Source organism: Sturnus vulgaris, chromosome 7 (assembly GCF_052056855.1).
Source record: "Sturnus vulgaris isolate bStuVul1 chromosome 7, bStuVul1.hap1, whole genome shotgun sequence".
NCBI lineage: Eukaryota > Metazoa > Chordata > Aves > Passeriformes > Sturnidae > Sturnus > Sturnus vulgaris.
This window is the reverse complement of record NC_142249.1, coordinates 38385697-38410142: the sequence shown is the minus strand read 5'-3', so window position 1 is coordinate 38410142 and position 24446 is coordinate 38385697. Positions and strand designations below refer to the sequence as shown.

At 38.5% G+C, this 24446-nt stretch overlaps 1 protein-coding gene across 9 annotated transcripts in view; it reads left to right on the top strand.

The window, feature by feature from the left end:
- The window catches only part of QTMAN (queuosine-tRNA mannosyltransferase), a 171253-nt gene that overhangs the window by 6372 nt on the left and 140435 nt on the right, over window positions 1-24446 (top strand). For 5 of the 9 annotated variants that reach the window (XM_088168395.1, XM_088168393.1, XM_088168394.1 and 2 more), the window contains exons 2-3: window positions 3022-3128; window positions 15440-15628. The gene's annotated coding sequence lies outside the window, so the exon portion shown is untranslated. Of the gene's footprint in view, window positions 1-3021; window positions 3218-4368; window positions 4496-15439; window positions 15629-24446 lie in introns of those variants that run through there. The other 4 variants (XM_088168389.1, XM_088168388.1, XM_088168390.1 and 1 more) reach the window with 4 other exon arrangements.

The window sequence follows — 24446 nt, the reverse complement described above, 5'->3', positions numbered from 1 at the left end:
TTACTGAAGCACAAAGCTCCTCTCCATGAATCCATTTCATGATTAAACTTCCCAAAGTTACAGCCCCTTACACGCAACTGCAGTTTCTTGGTAGCTCTGACATTATTTTACTATTCATGCTGTGAATTTCATTCTATAGTAAAATGAATATTATATTGGCCTTTTAAGTTGGTTGTCAGTGGAGAATTGGGAAGCTACACTTAGAGCATCTGTATGCAATCTTGGCGACAAGTAGGACCCTCTGGAAAGCTGTTACTGTTGGGGCAGAACTAATCATTCCATGTGAAATTATATAAGGAGAATTAGCTCTGACTCTACCTCATTTCCTTTCATACTGCTGTGAAAATAAGCTTAGGAACGTCAAACCTTCCCTCCTTATTTCTCTAAGTACTTTGTTAAATACTTCTTTTTATTAAGGCTTATTTATTGGAGGTGCTGGAAAAGAAAATATAGCTGTCTGTACTTCTAGATACTAATGGGATATGCATCCTTGCCCAGTTTGGCAGTTGTGATTTCTTTCCCAGGACTGGATTCCTGGGATCAGTTGCCATTGCCTTCTCTGTACTTTGACTTTATTTCCCTGGCGGATCATTCCGAGTACTCCACATTTAAGGTAGCATGCTTCATGGGAGAGAAAATTGTCAATCACAGCCTGCCTGGGCTATTGAGAAGAGAGAGATATCAAAAGCCTGCTTGGAGCTCTAAGGAGCAGTCAGGTCACCTGCTGAGTCGCCTGGCAGGAACCTAAACTTGTGCAGCCTTTAAGTTTAGGAAAGAAAATGGGGATCTCGGGAGGTCATTGCTCTGTGCTGAGGCCATGTACTGGATGTGTGAGTGTGCAGTTCAGTGTCAAGCCAGAGAGATGAACGGGCCATTCCTGACATGTTCTTCTTACCAGGTCTTAAAAACAATCAGTGGAGATTTGTGTAACCCCTCCATAACCTAATCCCTTGTTTAACTATCCCTAGAGGTAGCGTATTTCCTCTAATACTGTTCTAGTTTTTTTCTTAACCTGTTAAGCTTCTTGTTGGTTTTTTTTTTTTTTTTTCTACCCCCTTCTTCAGTGGATATTGCAGTAGTGAGACATGATTCTTGTAACTGCTGTTAACCTATTTTGAAGCTTGTCTCATCTTTCTTTACTTTTTTGTTTTGTACTCACTGCTTAACTCTCCCAGATTGCTTAGGTTCTCTTTTGAGCTCGTTTACTACATCTTTATTGAAACCTGAGTGTAATGTACAACCTTAGGATCAACGATGAGCAGAATAAATCTTATTATCTTTTTCGTATGATACTTCTATCATTGTTATTATAAATTGGAATTATTTTTCAATTTTGGCATTCAGTTCAGTATTAAAACCCCAGTTTTAGTTTTGCTGTTAATTCCTTAGTCTCATTTTTCTCAATTGTAACTCAGTTTCCCAGAATGCTTGCAGCATTTCCCAGGTAACTACTAAATTTTGCAACTATATTTTTCATCATCCAAGTAATAAATGAAAACCTTAAGTAATCTTGCACTGAAAATGCCAAGAGGAAACTTGTTGTATTCGAAGTCCTGAAACCTTGTTGCAGACCCAACCTTTGGAGATGGAGTCACAGAATATTTGGGTTGTGCTCTGATTCCCTCATTGTCTTTGGAACTATTGCTTGTCTTGGTTCTTTCTGTCTGTCTGTCTTACATTGAGAAGCCTGAAATGGGACAAATCAAATCTGACATCTTGTAGCTGTAGGTGTCTAGGAAAGGGGATTTTTAATGAGTTGAAAAAAGCTTGGAGAATATTTACATGGGTCTGTACCCATGTGTGACTCAGTTTCTCTGAGTGGTGTGTAAAAATCATCTTTAATTATACTTTTAGGTCTGACCCACAAATGGTAATTTTTCATGGCTGCTAGATCAACACTTAGAAACCAAAACTTGGATCAATCAGGTCTCAAGCTTTAAAGTGTTATTTTGTGAAACATGTAGACAAGGGAGAACGGGAAGAAACATTCTCTGCTTGAAAATCTTTTCTTTCTTGCTGCTTGCTTGGAATATAATCTGCATACATTTTTCTTTTATGTTGGTGTTTTACTACACCTGATGTGGTCAGAAACACTTTTTTATCCTCTGCCATGGCATTTCCAAAACCAAAGCAACTAAGAGATGCTGAGAGAGTTGGGAAGACACAAGGACTGTGGCTTACAGTTAAGGCAGACGTGATTGCAACATCTGTGCCTAGGAAAGCTGCAGTCTGATCTGCCTTCTGTCTTCAGGATTTCTGGGATTCCAGAAGCAGAAGTGGTGCAGATAAGACATGTCCTCTGAGGTTTTGAAAGGTTTCTGCTCAGATTGTAAAGCTCTTCCTTATTAGGCCCACAGGAAACACATCTCCTCTAGCACAGCCAAATTGGTATCATTGTTGAATACTTCTCCTTGGGCTCTCCAGTGGTAACTCTGCTCCTTGGTGGGGTTATTTGGGATGAAGAGCCTCTGTGGCTGCCTCTGTGTATTGACTAGCTGAGTATATTACTGGCATGTAACTGTGTGTGGTAATTTCTGACTTGGAAGCTGTGATACGATCCAAATAACAGTTTATAGAGGGTTTTCCACCTTTTTTCCTTAAATTGGACTCTGTAGGCCTAAAATTTGGGACTTCTAACTTAAAATCTCCATTAGAACTCAATCTAGTAACTGGGAAGAAAAACCCCAAAGCCTTGGCAGCAGACAAATGAAAATTCATTTTCTTTAATGACTCTCCCCTTTGCCAACTGTGTTCTTGGAAAACGGGTCTTTGCACTTGGTTTGTTTTCAGTGCAACAACTGTGTTGGTTTCTGGGTGGCATAAAATTGTGCATATTCCTCTCTGGGTTATGAAAGAAGCCCTGCCCTTTCCCTCATTTCTGAGCACCAGTCATGGGGCTACTTCCTGACCTTGGGGCTGTTCTTATATTGGGGCTCCCCACTCGCTGTGCTTCTCTGCTGTTGTGTCCTGCTCTGAAGGCTGTGCCATGTGAGATGTGCTTGCTGTTCTTTCTCCTTTCAGGTGAGCTCCTCTGCTCTAACCATGTGGGAAGAGAGAAGCTGGTGGCCTTCCTCTGTTCCATCTGTGCCTTTGAAAGGACTTCACTGAATGCAGGGCAGGAAAAGCAGGTATGATCTGTGGGAGTTCAACAGCAAACACTTCAGAAAAGCAAAGATTCACCTCCCTAAGTTCACAAATCTGTCCTGCAGGAGAAACAGTAAGTAAGACATTAAAAAAGTAACCAGATGAAACATTAAGACAATGTCCACATGACCAAAGCAGGTGGCTTGCATAATTTCTTTTGTGCATGGTTTTTATGTTGTTGTCATCATAACAATATGTGACAAATGAATGTTTTCCTCTCAGTGCTGTTTAAAATTTAATTACCTGAATATTGATAATGTTTGGTGCTTAGAAATATTTGAGGAATTTTCTACTTCACTGGATTGTACATAGAGTAATTTTGGGAGTTGAACAGTATATTTCACTGCAGACACTCCTAAAATAAGTTCTTAATAATCTGGATGCATTAATATTCATTTTTAGAGTTTACATTGTTAAATGTTGGTTATTAAATTCTGTTCAAAATGTAAACTCTGTTCTGTTTTGTAGCATTAATTATGCAAGTTTGAAATTCTCAGTTTCATTTTAAGGTAGGCCTTTTTATTTGTATGTAGCTGTTGAAATAAATTACCAGTACAAGAAAACATTCTCCTAATAAACGAGGGATGCCTGGAGTTGGCTCTGCTAACTGAGACAATTTAATTCATCCATCATCAGGGATGATGTTTCTTAGCAACACAAAGTATTTTCACCCGGGGCGCTTTCACAAACTTTCACATTTTTCTTCAAATACAGCCTTGGTAGTGTTTTATATGACCTAAAGTTCGTCCATCTGTCCTGAAGCTCCCAATACTTTGCCATTCTCTCTAGTGATCAAATGATCCGATATATGGGGGTTTTTTTCAGCTTAATAATACACAAGTTGACTAGAGAATCATTTCGCATGTCAGATTTTCCAAAGGGTTCTGGGAAATTGTTTGTTGCTCTGTATAGCAAAGCTAAAAGTTATTGAAAATGTGTTGCAGTTTCATAATAAAACAGATCTGAAAATTATTGGCTGGAGAGCCAACTAAATGCTTTCTGATAGCCATAGCCTCAAGGGGGATACTTGGATCATTTGTAATAAGGGGATATCTTTGATATCTTTTGGTGAATTGACTAGTATTCTGTTTAGATCATTATTTATGAAAAAAACCTGGCTTGGTACGCAATATTACATTATCAAATTATTTGGGTGTAAGAATTGCCTTAATGTATCGCCAGAATTTTCCATGTTTATTCTTTTCATGTGCTGCATGAAATCAGAAGAAGCTGCTGATCCATTAAGACTACCTTTACTTCTTGCTTTCCATTTTTTCAACATGTGTGGGGATGATTTGATCAGTGTAATTACCACCTGGGGAGACTTGGCTTGCTCTAGAAACCCCTTCAGGTATGTAACAGGTGTTGTTCAGTATGGAGAGCACACATCTTCCAAGTGCAATGTGTTATTTTGCTTTGAGAAATAATATATCTTGATTTTTTGCTAAACTGCTCAGAAAGCTTCTGTTATGTGAAGAAGTGACTAAGCCTTTGCTTCTGTCTTGCTTTGAGAGGAAAAGTTTTAGTGGTTCTTTGTCAGCAGTGCATAGTGACAAGTGTTTGAAAAAGGTTGTGATGAGGTAATTATTACTCAGCTTATTTCACAAAGAAGGTGTACAGAAACCCTTTTAAATCGTGGGAAAAGAAGTTACAGAAACACTGGTTTGATTCTTCCTCGTAGGTAGAAAAATGCTGTGTAGTAGCTCATTTCTTCTTAGCTTTAATTTGCTGAGTTTTCATGTAAGCACAAGAAGTCTTTGTACACATATGCAAAAATTAATGTGACACTTAGTTTTATGTCCAAGCTGGGACACCTTGTCTGAGGTGATCTTATTGCAGTGTAGGTGTTTCATGCCCTGGTGTTACTGTCTAGCATCTTGCAAGATCTCCAGGTGTTCCCTGAAGTCCTTTGAAGAATCACCTAAATTGGAAACGTTTTGTGCTATCCCACAAAAATTGGTATCTCATAAAAAATGAGGAGAAAACCTTTTGCTAGCCAAGCCTTTAAGTCTCAAGTCTTTGAAAACAGCAGCAGTCACTTGTCTCTGATGTTGCCTTACCTGTGAGTTGGAACTCTGGCACCTTGCAGAAAGGTTAGGGTTCTGTTTGCTCCTGCAAGGCTTTGTTGCCTGTGGTGAAAATCTACATTTTTACCTCTGCTTTAGCATCCTGGGATCATTTGGGAAATTCCAGAATCCGCTGTAGGCTCTCCTTGCCCTTTCAGGTTCTATTAAAAAAAATTCCTTGTAGTTACGGTGGCTCCTTGAGGTACCTGCAGGGTCTGGTGTTTGCCCTGCAATAAATAATGTAGTCATGTTGTAGACCTGTATTTGCATCTTGGTGCAGTCAGTAAAGACTGACATGAAGGCTGGTAATGCATCTTTCAGAAAGTCAGATTTAGAAAAGTAGGTATTGAAATTGCTCCATAATTGAGACTTCATTTTTCCAACTGAAAACCCAGTGTCTCAGTTTACAAAACTAATGAAGACTGCCACAGACAGGTAAGCACAACCTATTTCATATGAAACCAAGCCTCTGAAATATGCTCTCCATAAATTAGTGTAAGAAAAATTTTATTTTGAAGAAAGCTTTGCTTAGGGTAGAGAAATAAGAATATCCATGGGGTTCACAAGCAAAATACAGCTCTGTTGTGAAGTACTGGAAGCAGTGCTGGTGATGTGCCAGTTCAGAGTGGAGAGGAGGTGAAAGGGCTTCCAGTAATTCTAGGTAAGTTCCTTTTCCCTGGGAACATTTTTGATGTAGCAGAATGGCTACTCAGGACAGGTAAGTGGTAGAAAAATGTTACTTGAGTGCTGTGCTAAAGGCAAATTAATTACTAAATGTTACTTCTAAACCATAGCCTCACTTGCCATAGTGAAGCAGACTGGGCTCCTTCTTATATCCACGTTCTTTCTCCACTAGGGATTTTTTTGTGTATTCTATGCAGTTTCCTATGGTTAGCTATAAGGACATGAAGAATTGATAAAAACTGTTTTTTTGAAGGTAGTGAAAGGTCTAGAGCCAGTCTGATAAATAGAGAAGGATAACTTGTAACGATAAACACACAGTAGTGTCAAAACTGTTGTAAATTTTCAAAAACTACTTTTCATCCTCATCCAACCATGACTCAAATAAAGAACATTCCCTTTATGGCCTGCAGCACAATACAAATTGTACTTTGCTAGCTTTCAGTTAAAGCGATGAACATATTACTTGAATTTTAGGAAAGAGAATTTGAAAACGTACTATATTTAGGGTTTAGTCTTGAAGTTATAAGAATAACTAGTGGTTCTTGCTGTTGTTGCATCTTTCAGTGTTCATGTGCAAAGAATGACTTGATCAGAGTTGTCACTGGGAACATTTAGTTTTTCATGCAGAGTATTTTTGGGCTGCTTTTATTTGGAAGAATATGGGATGGAATATAAAAGAGTGAGCCTAAGAAATTATCATTTATGCTAAAAGGTCACAAGTTTTAATTGTCTGGGTGCTGTTTCTGCAGTTAGTCTCTGGAAGAAAGTGAGTGCAAATCAAGCTAAAACACTTCTCAAAGTGGGTGTTTGACCTTGGAATTCTTGTCATTTATATAATTGTCTTTTCAGATACTTGAGAATTCTGTGATTTTTTTCTGATTGGAATTTGGACAGGTTTAGGAATGAGCAGTCAATTGTTCTGTGTTGTGTTTGCATCTAGCTCACATAATTTAAGAGTTTGCATGAAGGCAGGTGTGATTTCATTCAGCCTCTCTAGTACACAAAACTATTGTGTTGTCAATAAAAATCATAATTTCTCTGTGTTACTGAGCTTTGTTTCCAGCCGAGGAGTAGCACATGAAAGGGTGGGGGCATTTTTAGAATCATAAAATGGTTTGGAAGGGACCTTAAAAACCATATATATAAAATATAGAACATCCTGAAATATGTACAATCAAATAAATCCCAGTTATACAAACAAAAAACGAGCATCAAAATAGTATGTATAGTGTGTGTTAATGATCTGTATTTCGTATGAAAGGCTGACCTTTTTGGGACCTTTTCTTCAGAAATAAAGAACAGGCTGATCTGTTTCTCCCACAATTGGAAGGGCAGTTGGAAATTTGGTTGATCTTATTTTTTTCAGCATAACTATCACAGGGAATGAGAAGGCCAGTTGCTGGGATTGCAGAGGACTGTGCAGCCCCAGGCATCTTCCACTATGTGTGAAGAGTGATTCTGGATAATGCACACAAATAAAAATGAAATGCCTGAGTTCGGACCAAACACTGATTCAGATCAGGAAAAATATGGTCCTTCCCAGTTACTTAAAATGGATGCATGAGGCTTCTATGTGATGATTTGTATAAATCAAGGGAAATGGACATTAGATTGCACATTCATTGTTGTGATTATCACTTGAATTGCTTAGCATTGTAACCTGGTAAGTATTGGCCAGTGTTGTATTTAACTGTGAAAAAAGTATTGGAAAATTATAGAGTGAATTTGATTTAATTGAATATGGTGGTCTAAATCTCTGCAACTTGGAGTTTGAAGCAGGGAGAGAAATGGTCAAGAGCCTGCACATTCTGCATGTGGGATGTTTTACATTTGGTGAGCTCATTACTCAGGTTTTTACTGCAATAATAATCTATTCAAGATGCTGTTTTTAGGCCAACATAAACCTATTTAAAATATCCTATATTAAATATGTAAATGTTTTCCTGTGGCCAAATTTTGTCCACACAACTGTGTAGCTTTAGCTTAAGCCACTTTTCAGCTTCCAGACTCTTAATTGTTTTTCAGTCTGTGGAGTACAAAGAATTAAATGTGTCCAGTCTTATTGAACTTTTGATTCATTTCATGATCAGGGAGATGATTTACTGCTAGGGTTTTGAGATGTGGACCATCATTATTTTTGTAGACCAGCTCTCCTCCCTTTGCCTGTTCACTCCTGAGTGGATGAAAAGGTCCAGGTGTTTGTGGAGGAAGAGCCTGGACTGTGGTATGAGACAAATGAACAGTCCTACATCATTCTGTGCCTGGTTGGACAGTGATTCTGCCCGGGACTGTCCCAGTTGTCCCTGTTGTGAGAGGAGCTGCAGATGTTTCAGGGTCACAAGTGAAGTTTCTCACCTGAGACTGATGTTCGGATACAGAGTTAAACATATAATTTCCTTTTTATATTCTTCATGCATAAGTAGATCTAGGAAGGCCTGATAAGTGTGGAATTAGTGTTTATTTCCTTTTGTGTTAATTTAGACCTGTCACCAGATTTGTTCCTGGATTCTCATGCAGCTTACACAGCCATTCCTGCTGCTTGTCATCCTCAGCTCCCCCTGTTTTTTGCATTAGTGTGGGCTCTGTGGCACTTGACTTAACATCACTAAAAAACTCCATCAGAACTTCTTAGTGTTGATAGTCTCTAATCACTTAGAATATTTTCTTTTTGCATGTGACTGTGATTTTTTGAGGGAAAAAAAATCCATGTGTTTTCGTTGTTAGTGGAAACTACAGATGGAAACCTCAAAGAGGAACACCGAGGGGCATCCTCTGTAGGTTGTCCACAGTGTATTTGGTCTAGAAAAGAAACAGTTTAAGGAATGTGACGTGTGGTTCTTGATGCAGAAAAAAAGCTTCTCTATACCTAATACATTGGAAAACATTTGTTCAAGAGCAAGTCTCCCCTATGCAGAGTTTGTCCCTGTAGTGTTATTAAGGTCAATATCCATGTAGGTTCTCATTCTTATTCAGTGTGGTGCCTGAGGTCAACTTTGGCTTGTAAATGAAACTATAAGGTCTGTTTTGTCTGGTCCTGTTAAAAAGCATCTCTGTAAGTTGTTTGTTTAGAAACCTATTTATTCCTACTCTTCCTGGGCTTGTCTTCAGTTCCTGCTTAAAAAAATAGCAGCTGTAAATGAAACATTGTGTCCTGCTTTACAAGGTTTGTGGAAATAATCCTTATGTGCCTACATACACGCTCACGGACTGCTTGGTATTAAGTTGAAGGTGAATGTTTTCAGTTCTGGATGTTTAGTAGACTTTTCTGTGTGAAAAAAATGTGTTGTGAGTTTTGTGAGAATGATTGTTGTTGATGAGTGCTACAGTCTGTGATCCAGGGAGGAATTATCAAAATGCTATTTCATAAAAACCAAATAAACTCTGTAACTGATCAAGTGGGCAAGTTCACATGTCCCTGTAGTTCTCTGAACATCCTGGCTTGACTCATTACTACCAGAGAGGTGTCTGCACTTCATCATTGTGTTGGCATGTTCCCTGAGACTCAGCATTCCTCTTCTGTATTATTTCCTGATAGTTTTTTCATTAATCCTTCAAAAGTGCTGGACTGCTTAATGGAGTCGGAATAAAAATAATGCATTTTCAGAAAGACTTCCAGTGTGTTCTGTTTATTTTCTGCATCTCACTTAAGTGTTAATCAATTAAGTGATTCTGATTCTAGTCACTCCCCAGGTTAGATCTCAGCGATACAGGGATGGATAAATGTACTCTGTAAATTAGGTGTGAAACGGTTGGGGAAATGCACAAGCTGGTGCTCTGCAGAGCCAAGGCAGGTCTGGCTGGGCTTTATTTTAGCTCATGTGTGGGCAGGCTGGCAAGGCTGGTGCTGAGCTGGAGACAAGTGGATGTCCTGGGAAGAAATTGCTCCTGTAGGAAAATGCTCAGGTGTTCATTTTCTACCTGTTCTTTTCTGTCAGTTTATTACTTGAGTTCTGTCACCTGGGCTGTTTTGTTCTGCTCTTCTGTTTTGTTTTTACCAGAAATTCTTAGTTGATAGTTTTGAGTTACAGGCCATCAGGTGCCACAGTTTTGCTTATAAACAGGACCAGAATATTTTAACAAAAAATTGTTGCCAACTCTCTTTAAGGTTTCTGTCTAAAAAGTACAGCTTAGTTTATGATATTACATAGACAGTGAAAATAAAGCTTGTTTCTTAGATACCATTATTTCAGTATTATGTTTATTATAGGTTTATTATGATAGGCAGAATTGTAACTGATAGTGGCTCTTCCCTGGAAGTGAATGTCTGCTGAAGATGCCCGGTATAATCTCTGATTGAACTGGCCTGGATGCAATTAATTGGTTATTGATAGAAATCCAGTTATGTGCTCTGTGAATAGTAGAAAAAGATCAGAAGTCAACGTGCAACTGCCTCCACTTTTCTGGTAAAGGATCTTCCAGTCTTGAGAACCCAGCCATGACAGATGCCAGAGTTGCAGACCTGGGCCTGCTATAGTCTCCACTTAAGATACTTCCCCAAAATTCTTTTGCCCACTCTGGAATCATTTCACTGAATCTCTCTTACCCCTAGCATTTACATATTCAGCAACCTGCAAGTTCTGCTCAAGCTGTGAGTTTTAGAGGGTGTCTAATGTTCTGTTTAAAGGTGAGGATCCTGTTATATTTTTTCTTTAAATTTTATGAGCATTTTATATAATGATGTTCCTGTCATGCTTTTGGCCATGAATCAGCACAGCATTTCTGTGCAGGCTTTAATTGAAGCGTGGAGTTGTCTTGCTGTGCAAATGTTGAAGTCAGTGAGACTATTAATTAAAATTAAGTATCTGCATAAGTGCTTTTGCTAAAAATAAGTTGCTTCATAACAGCTTTGGGCCATATTTGGGAAGGAGGGGGTTGTTTTTTTTTCAAACTTTGGAAATAGGTATATAATTCTCTCTGAACTGCATGATGATAAAATGTAGCAGCAATACCAGAGGGCAGAATGTTGATGGGAAGAAGTGTGAGCTTTCTGCCTTGTCAGATGTCACCTAAGCTGCTATTTATTGATTTTTAAACAGAATAAAACTGTTATGGCTTTTGTATTGCACAGAGACTGGTGGAAAACTTGAGAAGTTACTGCTTAAGCTGCTACTGTAGTGGAAGCACACAAGTGAAAGAAATCAATCAATTCTTTATCTTTGTTTCCAAGTGCCTGGTTACAACTCTTTTTTTTCCATCACTTACTTAAAGTTGGTCCTTCTCAGACTGAGTCTCCTTAGCTGCTTGTGCTGTGTATCATTTGTTTTGTAGCTGTGTTTGAAGCCATTAAAAATATTACCAGCGAATACTGAGCTGTGGCTTTTCCCATATGTATTTGACAATTTACAATACAAATTTACTGTACAATTTACCTTATAAAATGATCTGATTTATTAATTCTCACAGTACCTTGGCAAAATAGCTTCCTTTTATCTCCTCAGTCTGGCTTTTTACCAGACTCACTTTATCATGCCAGCCTGTTACTTTTTTTTCTGAGTTCTTTCAAAAATAAGACTCCTTACAAGCTCTAGCACTTCTCACCAGCAGCAAACCAATAAATTAATTGTGGAGGGAAGAGATCACTGGAAACATGGATAAGGGGAAAGTGCACCAAGCTGCCTGTGCTGTCAGGTTTTTCATTGTACTTTTCTGTCTCTTCCAACACTGACCTAAAGATCTCTGACTTGCCTTTTTGCAAGTGTTCATAAAGCATGGCCATAGACTTAAGCAGGAAAAGGTGATGGACCCTATTTCAGGTGATGCCAGCCCAGGTGGAGCCTTGTTTGCCTGAGGTCACACAGAAGTCTGGTGCAGGATTGGAGCACAGGGGTTTTCTGACCACAGGATGATTCTTCTGATGTGTGTTGGTTTCTTACTGCTGCTTTTCTTAGTCTTAATCATTATCATTTACTCCATGCAGAAGCTGAGAATCCCACTTGTATGTGACTACAGTGATTCTTGCTGAATATCACGTGGTTGTTTATCAAAGTTGGACTCTGTAGGTTCCTGTTTAAAGTCATTTATTAATATTGTTGATGGGGTTGCATTTGCCCAGTGTCACTGCCAAAGGTTTCTGTAAAGCACTGTCACACGGAAAGCAAAATTTACATTGTTTGGGGAAAAAAATACCAATGTTACCATCTTTACTATGAGCATGTCAGTTGCTCTTTATTGCTTTTTAAATTCGATTTTGTTGTTGTGTGGTGAGCTTTTCAGTAAACATAGTGGTTTCATTTATATAACACTAGAATTATTGTTAATGCCCAGTTTCATACTGCGAATTACTTATGTAATATTGTGTCCAGTGGGATCCTGTATCACAGAATTTGCATAGTTATAGTGCTGGTGACATCGTATCTCATACAAAGAACCCAGGGACCTGATACAATATCAGTAAAACTGTCTCCTAGGTATGATTCAAACAGTTTTATTAGCAACATATGGGGTATGAAGGAGCCACAGAGGGTAGTTTTGAGTGTAAGGGTGCTGGCCTATCTTTTTCAGCCTGTAATTATATCAGTCCTCTTCTATGGCATTATTTGTTGCTGCTCTGGGATTGCAGAAAAATAACTACTAATATGATGACACAAAGGATCAGAATAAATTATAATTGTTGACTTTACAAGAAATTCATTGGCAGAAAGGCTTACTGTCCAAAGCTTGGATGTCATTTCTGGTGCAGCTTCAGAGCTAAGCCACTGCACTAAATAATATAGTTTTGAAAGTCTTAGGGTTTTCTGGCAGTCTTATCCTGCTGTTTTGGATGCTTTTGTGATCTGACAGATACAAGGAAGAAACTTTTTGGCTGCATTTTGGTTTTTAATCTTAAGCTAAGGGAGTGCATTTTGTTTAATTGGTAGTGGGATATTGAACTCTTGTTCCCCAAATGGAACATACTCTAATTAATCATCTTGAAATAAAGAGTTCATAATTTAAATTATGACATTAAAAACTTGCGAAAATATAATTAGAAAATTACAGTAGTGCTCTGTTTAGTTGTACTTCTTAAAGTCATGAAATATAAAAAAATAACTTCTACGTGTTGTAAAAACGATAAAAGTTTGGGGGTTTAATGTTTCTGCCAGTTGGCTGAAGAGCCACAGTTTGTGTGTAGCTCTTAAAGAAAAATAGTATTTGACTACTTCTCAGATAATTTTTTCAGATCTGTGTGTTTTAAAACACTGGGCTGAGCAACGTCTCTTTGCACAAGAGCCTATGTAGGGAATTGGGGCTGTAATTTGGACTTTAGTCAGAGTTACTTCTAAAGATTTTTATTCCTTATTGAGGTTCAACATGGAACAAAGAGTCTGGGACCTCTGTGCTGCTTCACAGAGGTGATGTGGCAGCATCTTTTCATGTATTTGTTTCCATTCCATATGGTAGTTGCAATAATGTAATTAATATATAATATTATCTGGAAAGGATCCTTAGAATTGTTCATCCCTTGTTTTCAGGTAGGATGAAAGTTTTTGAATCATTCCTGACTTAATTATGCATTGAACAAGATGATTTTAAAAAAATCTAATTTATAACTTAATTGCTAAACTTCTTTCTTAGGGTTCAAACTCTCTGGTGGCACTTCATTGTTTTTATGAGCTTTTCTGACTTCCAGAAACTTTTGAATGTAATTGCAGGTGATTGAGGAGCTGTTTTAACTTGTTCCCATAGTATCCAACAGTAAAGGACCTCAGACTTTGCCAGTTTGTATTTGTTTTGAAAAATATCCTCTCATCTGTATCTGCTTTAGCTCTTTGGGAGCTTGGACTGGAAACTCTCACAAACTTGCTGCTGTTGAGAATCTCAACTTCTGTGAAAATTGAAGTAAAATTGTAATAAGCCTTGTAATTTTGAGAAATAAGTAGAAACATGCAGTGAGACTTGTGATTGAGCAGTCGTCAAATGTCAGCTTGTAGGTGCATAAACATCACAATCTTCTGATCATTGTGTGCAGTTGTCCCCTGGCTCCAGCACAACCAGCTTCAGGGTGAAATGGTGATTTCCAGTGTGCCTCAAAGTCAGCTTGCTCTTTAGACATCATTAAGCATAAACTTGTACTGGTTTAATGCATTTTTTTTGCCTTTTTAATGCTATTTTGCTTTTTTCATATTTGCTCTCCTTTCCCATATCATTTTTTGTTTGGAGTAGAAAGTTCACACCCACTTTGCTAAAGATGGTAAAGGAGTGATTTCTGAAATTAACTATTAAATAAAAAAAGTTATATAAACATATCTGGACATCACATCATAGGGACTTCAGAGCTGTCTCAGGAGCCTCTAGAGCCACTCATGTTAATTGTTGCATATCTTGTAAATGTGTTTATTTCAAAGTACTGGAAGCCTTCCAAGAAATTTCTGTATTTAAAAGGGCAAAAAGGATGTCACAGTGGATTTAGCCCAGGACAAAATAAAGTAAAGGTTAACTTGGACTTCCATCAGTGAAAGCTTAAAAGCTAAAAATAAAAATAAATGCTGGCCACTATGGTTTTGTGATAGAAGGATTTGTGAGACAAAGCTGATTTTTTTTTTTTTTTTCTTTTTTATAGGATTGTGTGTCTGGCCTTTATTGCTATGTTTAACTAATTTCTTTTGAAGCATTAGATCTTTGCAATTCAGTATTTTGATATAAAAACTTAGGTTGTATGTACTTGAGGCAGGAAAGATTTAAAATGTCCTGTTGCTTAAAGTGTAACTTTTAAACGAGATGAGAAAGGCCTCTGCCATGTGGTTCCCTGATGTATTCATGGCCCACTTAATCAGCAATTTCAGCAATTGGTGATTTAATTTTGCTGCTTTATTTTTCAGATGATGCAAACAATGCATCTGCACTTAGTCACATAGTTCAGTCATCAAAATACAGGAAACCTGTAGTTGGGACAGAGGACAGGTTGGGAAACCCCACTGTGAGAATATGAGGGGAGGCAGAGAGAGCTAGGACAACTCAGCCTTGAGATGAGTGGCTCAGGGGCACAAACTGAAATAGAGGAAATACTATTAAAATGAGAAGGTTTTTTTTGCTGTGAGTGTCCAGACACTGGAACAAATTGCCCTCAGAGGCTCCATCTATGGAGATACTCAGAACTGGAGGTGGTCTTGGGGGGACCCTCCTGTTCTCTGGTTTGGGGCAGAGGGTTTGGACCTCTTGGTCACTCTCTGGAGCTCCATGACTGTGGGATCTCCTGCTGCTTGCCTTTATCTCAGGTGTGGTCTGTCTTCACAGACTTTATTAGACCAAGGAAGGTATTTGGGATAAATATTTATATGGTGTAGTATTGGGCAGTGTTTGGATGGAGCTTCTTCACACAATCAGAGAATGGTTTGGGTTGGAAGAGACCTTAAAGATGATCCAATTCCAACCCCCTGCCGTGAGTAGGGACACCTTTCACTAGACCAGGTTGCTCCAAGGCCCATCCAGGGCTGGTCTTGAGCACTTCCAGGGATGGGGAGACCACAACCTCTCTGGGCAATGTTTAGCCTCTTCTTAGCCTAAAACATTTGGAAAGTTATACCAGATGATCTCAAATTCTCTTTTCTCCCCCCGACTCTATTTAGATTGAAGAATGCTACTACACTCAGGAAAATTGCACTTTGAAATTTATGCATTGGACTGAAGCAGAGAGGGTGGATTGGAAGAAGTACTGCTGACCACTGAGATCCATAGCTAAGATTCCCAAACTGCTTTGGTGAAGACCTGTGAAGCAGCACCACCTGGTATTTTACTGCTCCCAGCTTTTAATGCAGGTAATAATGCTTCTGATAAATATATGTTTGTTAGATGAAAAGGGGAGACAATTCCTGTTTGAGAGGCTTGATGGGTTTGGAATTCTTGGTGTTATTAGATGTGTACTAATGATTTTTTTATTTGCTTACCCTGAAATGATGGCATGGTTCACATTGTACTTCCAGTACATGGTAAGTCTGACAAGGTTACAGGTTTTGGGAATCAAAGGAATCCTTCTTTCAAGACACAATTAGCAACATGTTTGATTTCTCCTTTTCTTCTTGTCAATCAAAGCCTGGATTCATGTGGTTGCAACAGAGAAGGGGATGTGTTAAGATCACAAATGAAGTATGTCTGTTAACAATTAGGCTACACCTGTACTTCAAGTAGACTGGCTTAATGTGGCTGTAAAAGAGTGACATACAGCTGGGACCTACAGCAAAATAGGAAGAGGTGACCAAAAGTATTTGGTCATTCAGATATGTATTTATTTACCACCCCACTGCCTTCCCCCCAAAAAATCAACGTATGCTTAAACTAATGGTAGTCAGCAGTGAAACGAAATTGTATTTATAGTTTGGGAAAATAGTTTCCCTCACACTGAGAATTAATAAATTTGATTGTATCTTCGAGTTTAAAATGACACTTCAACATAACTTCTCTGCCTCTAAATCTGCTCTAAGCCTGGACTGTTTAAGGAAACAAGCTGGTGTGACATAGGATATGTCAGTGCCATTCCTTCTCTTCTCCCCTTTCTTTTCCAGTAACTTCTGAATTCATCAGGCAACCTGTACTGAATTTACCAGAAGAGTAGGTGCTACAGGAAGTAACAGACTTTCAGCTACTCACATGAGATCCGTGCCAAGGACTCTGTATTTTTAAGCTGTGAATTCATTTATGATTAATGTTTTAATTATTTGTTTGTGTCCTAATTTCTGCCATGTTTCAAATTTAATTAAGTTTGAGATACAGGAACAAGCAACAAACTTCAGGTCCTTCCTTCTTTCTCAAATTGCTTACAACCACCACAGTGCTTTCTCACCAGGGGATTTTGCCAGAGCTGTGATGCCTCTAAAGCTGCTTCTTGCACAGAAGCAGTGTAATGAATTGGGCAGAGATGGAAGTCACATAACCATAAAGAAGTGTTGTGTTCTGGTGTGTGTCAGCAGGTGGAAGGGGACAGGTAGGACACCCCTGTCCTGAGCTGGGGACAAACAGCCTCATGTGGGGAGAACAGTGTCTTTGTCTCCCAAGTGAAAGAGCTTGATGTGATGAGAGAAAAAAAGAAATGCAGTTCACAAATATTACATGTGTATTTTTTATTAATTTTGTATTATTTTTTACCATCAACTGTAAAAATAGTATGTTTTGAATTCCTCCTAATGTGCAGCCATCTATGATTTGCATTATATAGGATAAGGTTTTCAAAACTTTGAGTCTTTGAACTGCCATTTTCAGAAATGATTCAAACATTCAGGTGTCCAAGTCTCATTGCAACTCCATGAAATTTTTATCTACTTTGAAAATGGAGCTGAAAATTACTTAGGTATTTTTTTCTAGAATACTTTAACTATGCAAAATTTCATCTGGTGTGGAGCACAGGGGAGGCACAGACGCTGAAATACCCTGAGTACAGGCAAAACAATCACAAGCCTGAGGGCAAATGGGTGTTTATTGAAGTGAGTGGAGATCAGGTGGACACCACCATTGCTGCCCTTGGAGGTAACCAACTTCCAATGTCTCATTATTCCAGTGTAACCTGGATAGGTAAACACAACCTGTCTGTGACTCATTTCACACTTCAGTGTGCAGTTAAGTGACTCCATAAATGTTACTGATTTCCACATGCAGGCTTTGACACCCAAGTGTTATTGTTAAGCATAAAAAAATAGATGCCAACTTACCTAATTTTTCAAAATTCTTGGAGGTTTACAAATGATAAAGCTTAATTTAACACCAGGAAAGGAAGAATATTTTCCCTGTGAGGGTGGAGAGGCCCTGACACAGGTTGCCCAGAGAAACTGTGGTTGCTCCTGGATCCCTGGGAGTGCCCAAGGCCAGGTTAGACGGCTTGGAACAGCCTGGGATAGTTGAAGGTGTCCCTGCTTGTGGCAGGAGATTGGAACAAACTGTTCTTGAAATCAAATCGTTCTGATATTCTGCAGTTTTCTCCTGCTCTGTTGGTTGTTACTGCTAGAAGCTTTATTTTTTCTGAATTTTGAAAACACGGCACTTTAAAATCTGAGGAATATGTCTTAATGCAAAGCACAACAATATCCTGAGTTCAAACAGCAGCAGTGAGGAAGGAGCACAGACACTTGAACCGTGTGGTTACTGCTGTGAATGTACTTCAGAGACTAAAACTGGGACCCTTTCTCACGCTTTCCCCATGCAGAAGAAAAGGCAAGTGCAGACCTTGAATTGGTACATGGTGTGTACTCATATCTGTTTATAGATAGGCTGATAGGTTTTTTTCCTGACAACTTAAATTTGAATATTATCTACTGGAAATTTCACAGGATTCTGGTAAACAGCTAATTATTTTTAGGTGATTTCCAGTGTGAAACTCATTAACTCACTGTTTCAGCATATTTGGTGACACTGTCTTAATTTTTTCTTTTGTTAATGAGACAATGCTGGTGTAGTTACTCATGTTTACTGGGAAACAACAGCTGGATGGGTGCTAGCTGGAACCTGCCAGTTCAGCTGGGCCAATGTGCTTGGTAGGACCCTGGTGTGGTCAGAATACATCTTGCAGAAGTAAACCTTAAAATGACAATTTTCTGTCTTGTATCTTTTATTGTTTGGGTTTTTTTGTTTGATTTTTTAATATTTTTTTAATAAATATATTCGTAGAGCAGAGTAATTCTAAGCATGTCTTATGGACACAAAAACGATTAAAAAATATTGCTTAGGATGGACTCAAAGTCTTCTAAATATGTACTTTATATAGAAATTATTTTTATTTATTTTTATACGTCCCTTCCCTTCAGGGATATTTAACTTTTACTGGCTTAGAGACCTTGTAGCAGAAGGGTGTGGATCTGTAGGAGCCAATATTCTCGCTGAGGCAGTCTGTGCAGAACTTTTGATCCTGGCTCACTTGGAGCATCAAAGTTGTGGAGTAAATCTTGGATTTTGAAGTGGGGTAGTTTTGAAGCACTGAATGAGCTTTCTAGGCCAAGTGGTTCATCTCAGGTTAGAATGGAAACTAAAACCCCTCCCTGCACGTAGAGGGGGAAGCCTAAAGAGGAAATAATGACTTAAAATACACTTTTATCTGCTGTACTGAAAGAAGATAAAGGTGAGTTACTGGGTTTTTTTAACTTTTTATGCAGACAAGCTGCATTTTGTCATGTAGTTTTTTGGCAATTTAATTACAGCCTTAAAAATGCATAAGTAACTGTACAGTCCTAAAAGCATTTGACAAAACCTAGTTGTGTGTTCTGTGGTCAGCAGAAACTTACTGGTTGGGGTTGCATGTTTTTAGTCTGTGAGGCTGTTGGCAGCTGAAGGAGTTGTGTATTTCTATATCCTTTGTGAAGCTGTAATGAAAATGAAGTTATCATTGTGAAACTTCCAGTTTTGACAGTGAGAATGGCCCTTCGATCTCTGAAGGCTTCTGGATTCTCCATATAAGTTGAAACCATAAACATTTTATGGCACAAGATGAGTTGCTGAGATTCAAACATAAATTTAGAAAGAAAAAGGAAAAAAAAAGAGTGAATGCCTGCATCAGTGAATGTATTGAATTGCTGCAGTAAATAAGAGCCATATCGTATTTGGTAACTTCTGGGCATTGGGAAATTTTAGATTACATGTGAAATGGACTTGCAGACATTCTGTGGGAAAAAGTGACTTTATTTTATTATAGTGCTTTTTGTTCGGCTTGTATTGTCCAGATTGCTGAAGAATTTTACCAGATTAAGTGTTTCTATGTATTAGTTAGTCATTGTGGAAGGAGAATGGAGTCCAAGACCATGGGCAAAACCACAGTCTGTAACTTTTTTTTGCATAGAAGAGCATGCAGGGAAAAGAATATTTTCCTCTTCCTTTGAAAAACAAAGGAGATTGACATCCTTTTACTCTTTCAGTCAAGTGTCACTCATCCTGAAGTTGTAATAATCAATTCAGAATGGCTACTTACACTTCTTTACAAAATTGGATGAAAGAGCTTTGCAGATATGTTAAAGACCACAGGAAAAAAAAAGCTCATAACTTCATAACTTTAAACTGAATTACTTGTTTCTTTGAATTGCTTGTTTTTAGTCATGTTGCCATAGGTATCAAAGCAGTTAGCTATTATCATTCCTTTGTAAGGATTGCTGCTGTTTTATATTCACGTTGCAGCAGATCAAAGGATGGGTCTGCAGACACAGAAGGGAAGGTGTGTTGTTTCAAAGATATGCAAACACACCTAGAGTGAGCTGGTCCAGGTACTGCGGATGTGCTGACGGGGATTTGCAGATGGCAGCAGCATTGATTCATTCCTGAAAATCTTTATCTTGGTTGCTAAATCTTTTTTCTGAGTTTTTTAAATCTCTACCAGCTAAAACTCACTCAGATGCTGCTGCTCCCTACACTTACAGCTTTGTCTTGCTGTTTGGAAGGACCTGGCTTGTTAGCTGCCACTGAGTGTTGTCATACATCCTGCTCTTACTGATCTGTGTTCAGCTCTGATTCACCCAAAATGATGTCTCCATCTGAAGTGATTTGCAGAAAACTATTGAAACTATTGCCCAGAGCAGCTGTGGCTGCCCCATTCCTGGGAGTGTTCAAGGCCAGGTCGGATGGAGCTCTGAGCCACCTGGGATAGTGGAAGATGTTTCATGGCAGGGGGCTGGAATGAGGTGACCTTTTGGTCCTTTCCAACCCAAAACTTTCTGTGATTAGGACTTTGGTACCTTGGAAGAAATCTGAAGACCTAAACATTCTCAGAATGGAAGAATGTCTCAATAGTTTCTGCAATGATTATAACCAGCTGTGCATCTCCATGTAAGCTGTGTACTGATTGTTACTATCAGTCTGTGAATTAAGGGGATATTTTGGTTTAGAGTTTGGGAAGGCCTTAGAACCACCTTCCAATGCCTAATGGGGCTTCAGTAGAGCTGGAGGGGGACTGTGGACAAGGGCCTGGAGTGACAGAACAAGAGGGAGTGGCTTCATGTGGGCAGAGGGCAGGGTTAGATGGGATGTAAGGAAAAAAATTCTTAGAGTGGTAAGGCTTTAGCACAGTTTGCCCAGAGAAGCTGTGGCTGCCCCTGGAAGTGTCCAAGGCCAGGCTGGACACTGGGGCTTGGAGCAACCTGGTCTAGTACAAAGTGTCCCAGCCCATGGCAGGAGATTTGGAACAAGGTGATCTTTAAAGTCCATTCCCACCTAAACCATTCTGTGATCAAGGAATAAATAGAAAAAATTAAATTTGGCATCAAAGATATAAGGTGTTATTACAACACATAGTGAGAAATTTTGGCTTAACCTTGTGTGTAACTTTATACATGTGAGTGCTAAGTAGTTCTGGTGTGAGCCACTCATCTGCCTGATGCTGCTCCCCATCACAAAAAAGTGATTGTTTTATTTAATTTTCGGTAAGTACATCTAGTCAAATCATGGAAACACAACCTAAATGAGCAGAGCTCCCAGCTCACTTTTGCAAGCAGATCTTTTGGAACCTGTAGAGATTCTTGTACCACACCCAGGGTATTTGGGAATAATTGTTATTGTTTTTACACTTGCACCTTTTTGTACTGTTTTTATTTAGTGTCATTTCACTAAATAACGGTTTAGTTTAATCCTGACTTGAAAGACCTACTTTAAAGCTGCATGCAGTGACTGATTTTTCTTTTGAAGACTTGAATCTATTTACAGAATCTCACTACTGTTTTTAAGTAACTTCTTTGCAATGTTTTCTTTCAACTTTGGAAATTCATTAGCTGTAAACCACGTGTAAAATGTCTTCAGTCTTTGAACTGATATTTTATTTAGAAGCCTGCCATATCTCTGAATCTAAATTAAAAACAAAAAGCCATTTAGTGAGGAAATAATAACAAAACGTTACAAATAGTGTCTGAAGAGGCTGTTAGTTTGCTCAGGAAGTTTTCATTTTCTATTATTTGCTGCCTCATTATTTGTAATAGTGAAACTGTTCCTTACCAATCACACCAATCCCTTACATGAAGAAATGAAAGTGGTGTTTACAGTTCTGGGTCGAAAATACTGAGTTAGGCTTGCTGGGCCATATTCTGCATTGAAGTGAAATGTATGAACCCAAACAATAGTTTGGAGTGATCATTTCAACAGGATTGCAAACACGATTATTAGTATCTTTTTGGAATGGCTACGATTCTCCAAAGTTTATCACTAAATGCACCTCAAAACTTGATGTCAGCTGATCCAAAACTGAAGTGAAGGAACCTGGAGGTCAGTGTTCAGAGCTGCTCCAGGAGCTGCCCTGGTGGTGCTGGTGGATGGTGTGCTCTCCCCAGTTGTGCTATGGGGTAGTTTTTGCTCTGGTATTTCAAGATTGAGATTTAAGTAGTCGCTGAACTTCTCTTTATCATGGATTATTGAACTTAAGAATCTTCTAGTTTGAATAATTATGCTTTACCTAATTTTCCAGCTCCCAAATACCTGCTTTTTTAGTGCCAACAATGCATAAACTCATTGTGAGGAAATTGTAAAGTGAATTTGTTTTTAGTCAGTCATTGAGGTAGATGTTTTTGTAATTTTGAAAAGTTAAGGAGCTTATGTAAAAAGTTGCCAGGTTGCACATTTTTCTTGTTTTATAAAGCATCAACATTTTTGTCAAAAAGATTGTGCTCTAAGTAATAGGTGAACATGATTAGAGGGATGGAGCACCTCTCCTGCAAGGAAAATCTTACAGAATTAGAATTGGTCAGCCTGGAAAAGAGAAGCTTCAGGGTGATAAAATTGTGAACTTCCAGTACCTGAAGGGAACATACAAAGTGGAGACAGACTATTTATGTGTTCATGGAGTGACCAAGGGGACACAGATTCACACTGACAGAGGACGGTGTAAGATGGGATACTGGGAAGGAATTCCTCCCTGTAAGGGTGGGGAGGCCCTGGCAGGGTTGCCCAGAGAAGCTGTGTCTTCTCCATGCCTGGAAGTGTTCAAGGCCGGGTTGGATGGGGCTTGGAGCAGCCTGGGATAGTGGAAAGTGTCCCTGCTTGTGGCAGGGATGAGATATAAGGTCCCTTCCAACCCAAACCATGCTGTGGTTTTGTCTCTCAGTGACCAATATAAAGTGACTATTTGCAAGTCACATATGTTTTGTAACTGCTGCTTCTTCCTAAGCAACATCTTTCAGAAGGTTCAGTGTGTTCTCTTTGAATATAAAGCAGTTTGGCAACACTGGAAATGCTTTAGAGAACAGCAGCAACTTGTTATATTGAAAGACTTGAAGAGGCAATACATTAGGCTGAAAGCAGTGGCAGTACCTGCAGAGCTCACTGTACGTGCCCTTAAGCAAAAGATAATAATTAGTTGGTTGTATTCCCCTGCAAACCTGCCCAAGTGTCGATGTTTATGAATTGCAAAGATCACCAACTCGAGCTCTGAGCTGCCAGAGTTGTTTATGTCCTTTCAATTTTTAACGTACCTGCAAGATGTTTTGATGAGGGCATTTAATCCAAAGGGATTTGCATGCCATAATCATACCTCTGGTGATTTCAGCACAAAAGTGAGGGTAGTTCTTCAAAATATTTTGAGTGCTAACTTCCACTTCAGTATTAATAATGAACTTTAAGAACGTTTCTGAAAAAATCTTCGTATTTCATTGGCTAAACAGGATTTGGTTGCTTGTGGGATGATGGTCATTAAAAGTGGTGAAGTATCTGCTGTTGGGTAGCCTGAGGAGTGAGAAGTTGTCACAGCTTGGGAATACCTGCTTTGCTAATTAGTTCATACACATTCAGCTCAAGTGATTTGCACTTCAGTCAAAATGAAATATTTGACTAGAATTGACTTTCCCCAGCATTCTGGTACAGTGGGTGCTGCTGCTATCTTCCCTAAAACCACAGCTGTAAGAACTTTGATTTAAATGAAAATAAAATGTAAATGATAATAGCAAATTTACACAGGATAGGAATAGTTTTTTTTATATGTATAATTTGTAATACATTAAAAAATATAGTGTGTATACATACATGTAATTAAGTATATAATTTTTACCATGTATATTTTAAAGTATGTGTATGCAGCTTCCTTAAAGTTTTACCTTTCTGTTATTTCAGAAGTCTCAATGTTTCATTTCATATTCCTGTAAATACAGCAAAACTAGTAAAAAATAAGATAAAAAATGGGTCTGAGCCTCCTTGTGCCAAATATTCCATGTTTGATGGAGATGTGATGAGCTGGTGGGTGACCTTGGATTAGCTGAATTTGAGGAGAAAGAAGTAAAAACAATTTTTTTTTTTTTTTCAACTGGAAGATGTTAACATGAGGTCTTAATATGAAAGCTCCTTGAGTTATCAGGTTTGAGTTTTGCTTAGCAAAAGAACCGTAAAATTCCACTTGGAGATGGAAGGAAGTAACATAATTATTAATATTAAAAGCAATTATTTTCATGTCACAGAATTACAAAATTACTTGGGTTGGAAAGAACCATAAAGATCTTCTAGTTGGTTTTGGTGAGATAAAATATTAGGGGAAAAAAAAAGGAATCATGTGAGTATGTATTACCTGAACCATATTTAAACCAATTTAAATCTGAGCTATCTCCTGTGAAGGATAAGAGTGGGAGGAATTTTTCACTAGGTGAAAGTGACAAATTACAGTAGCCAGGCTGAGGCTATACAGCTAATTCCTGAGCTGCA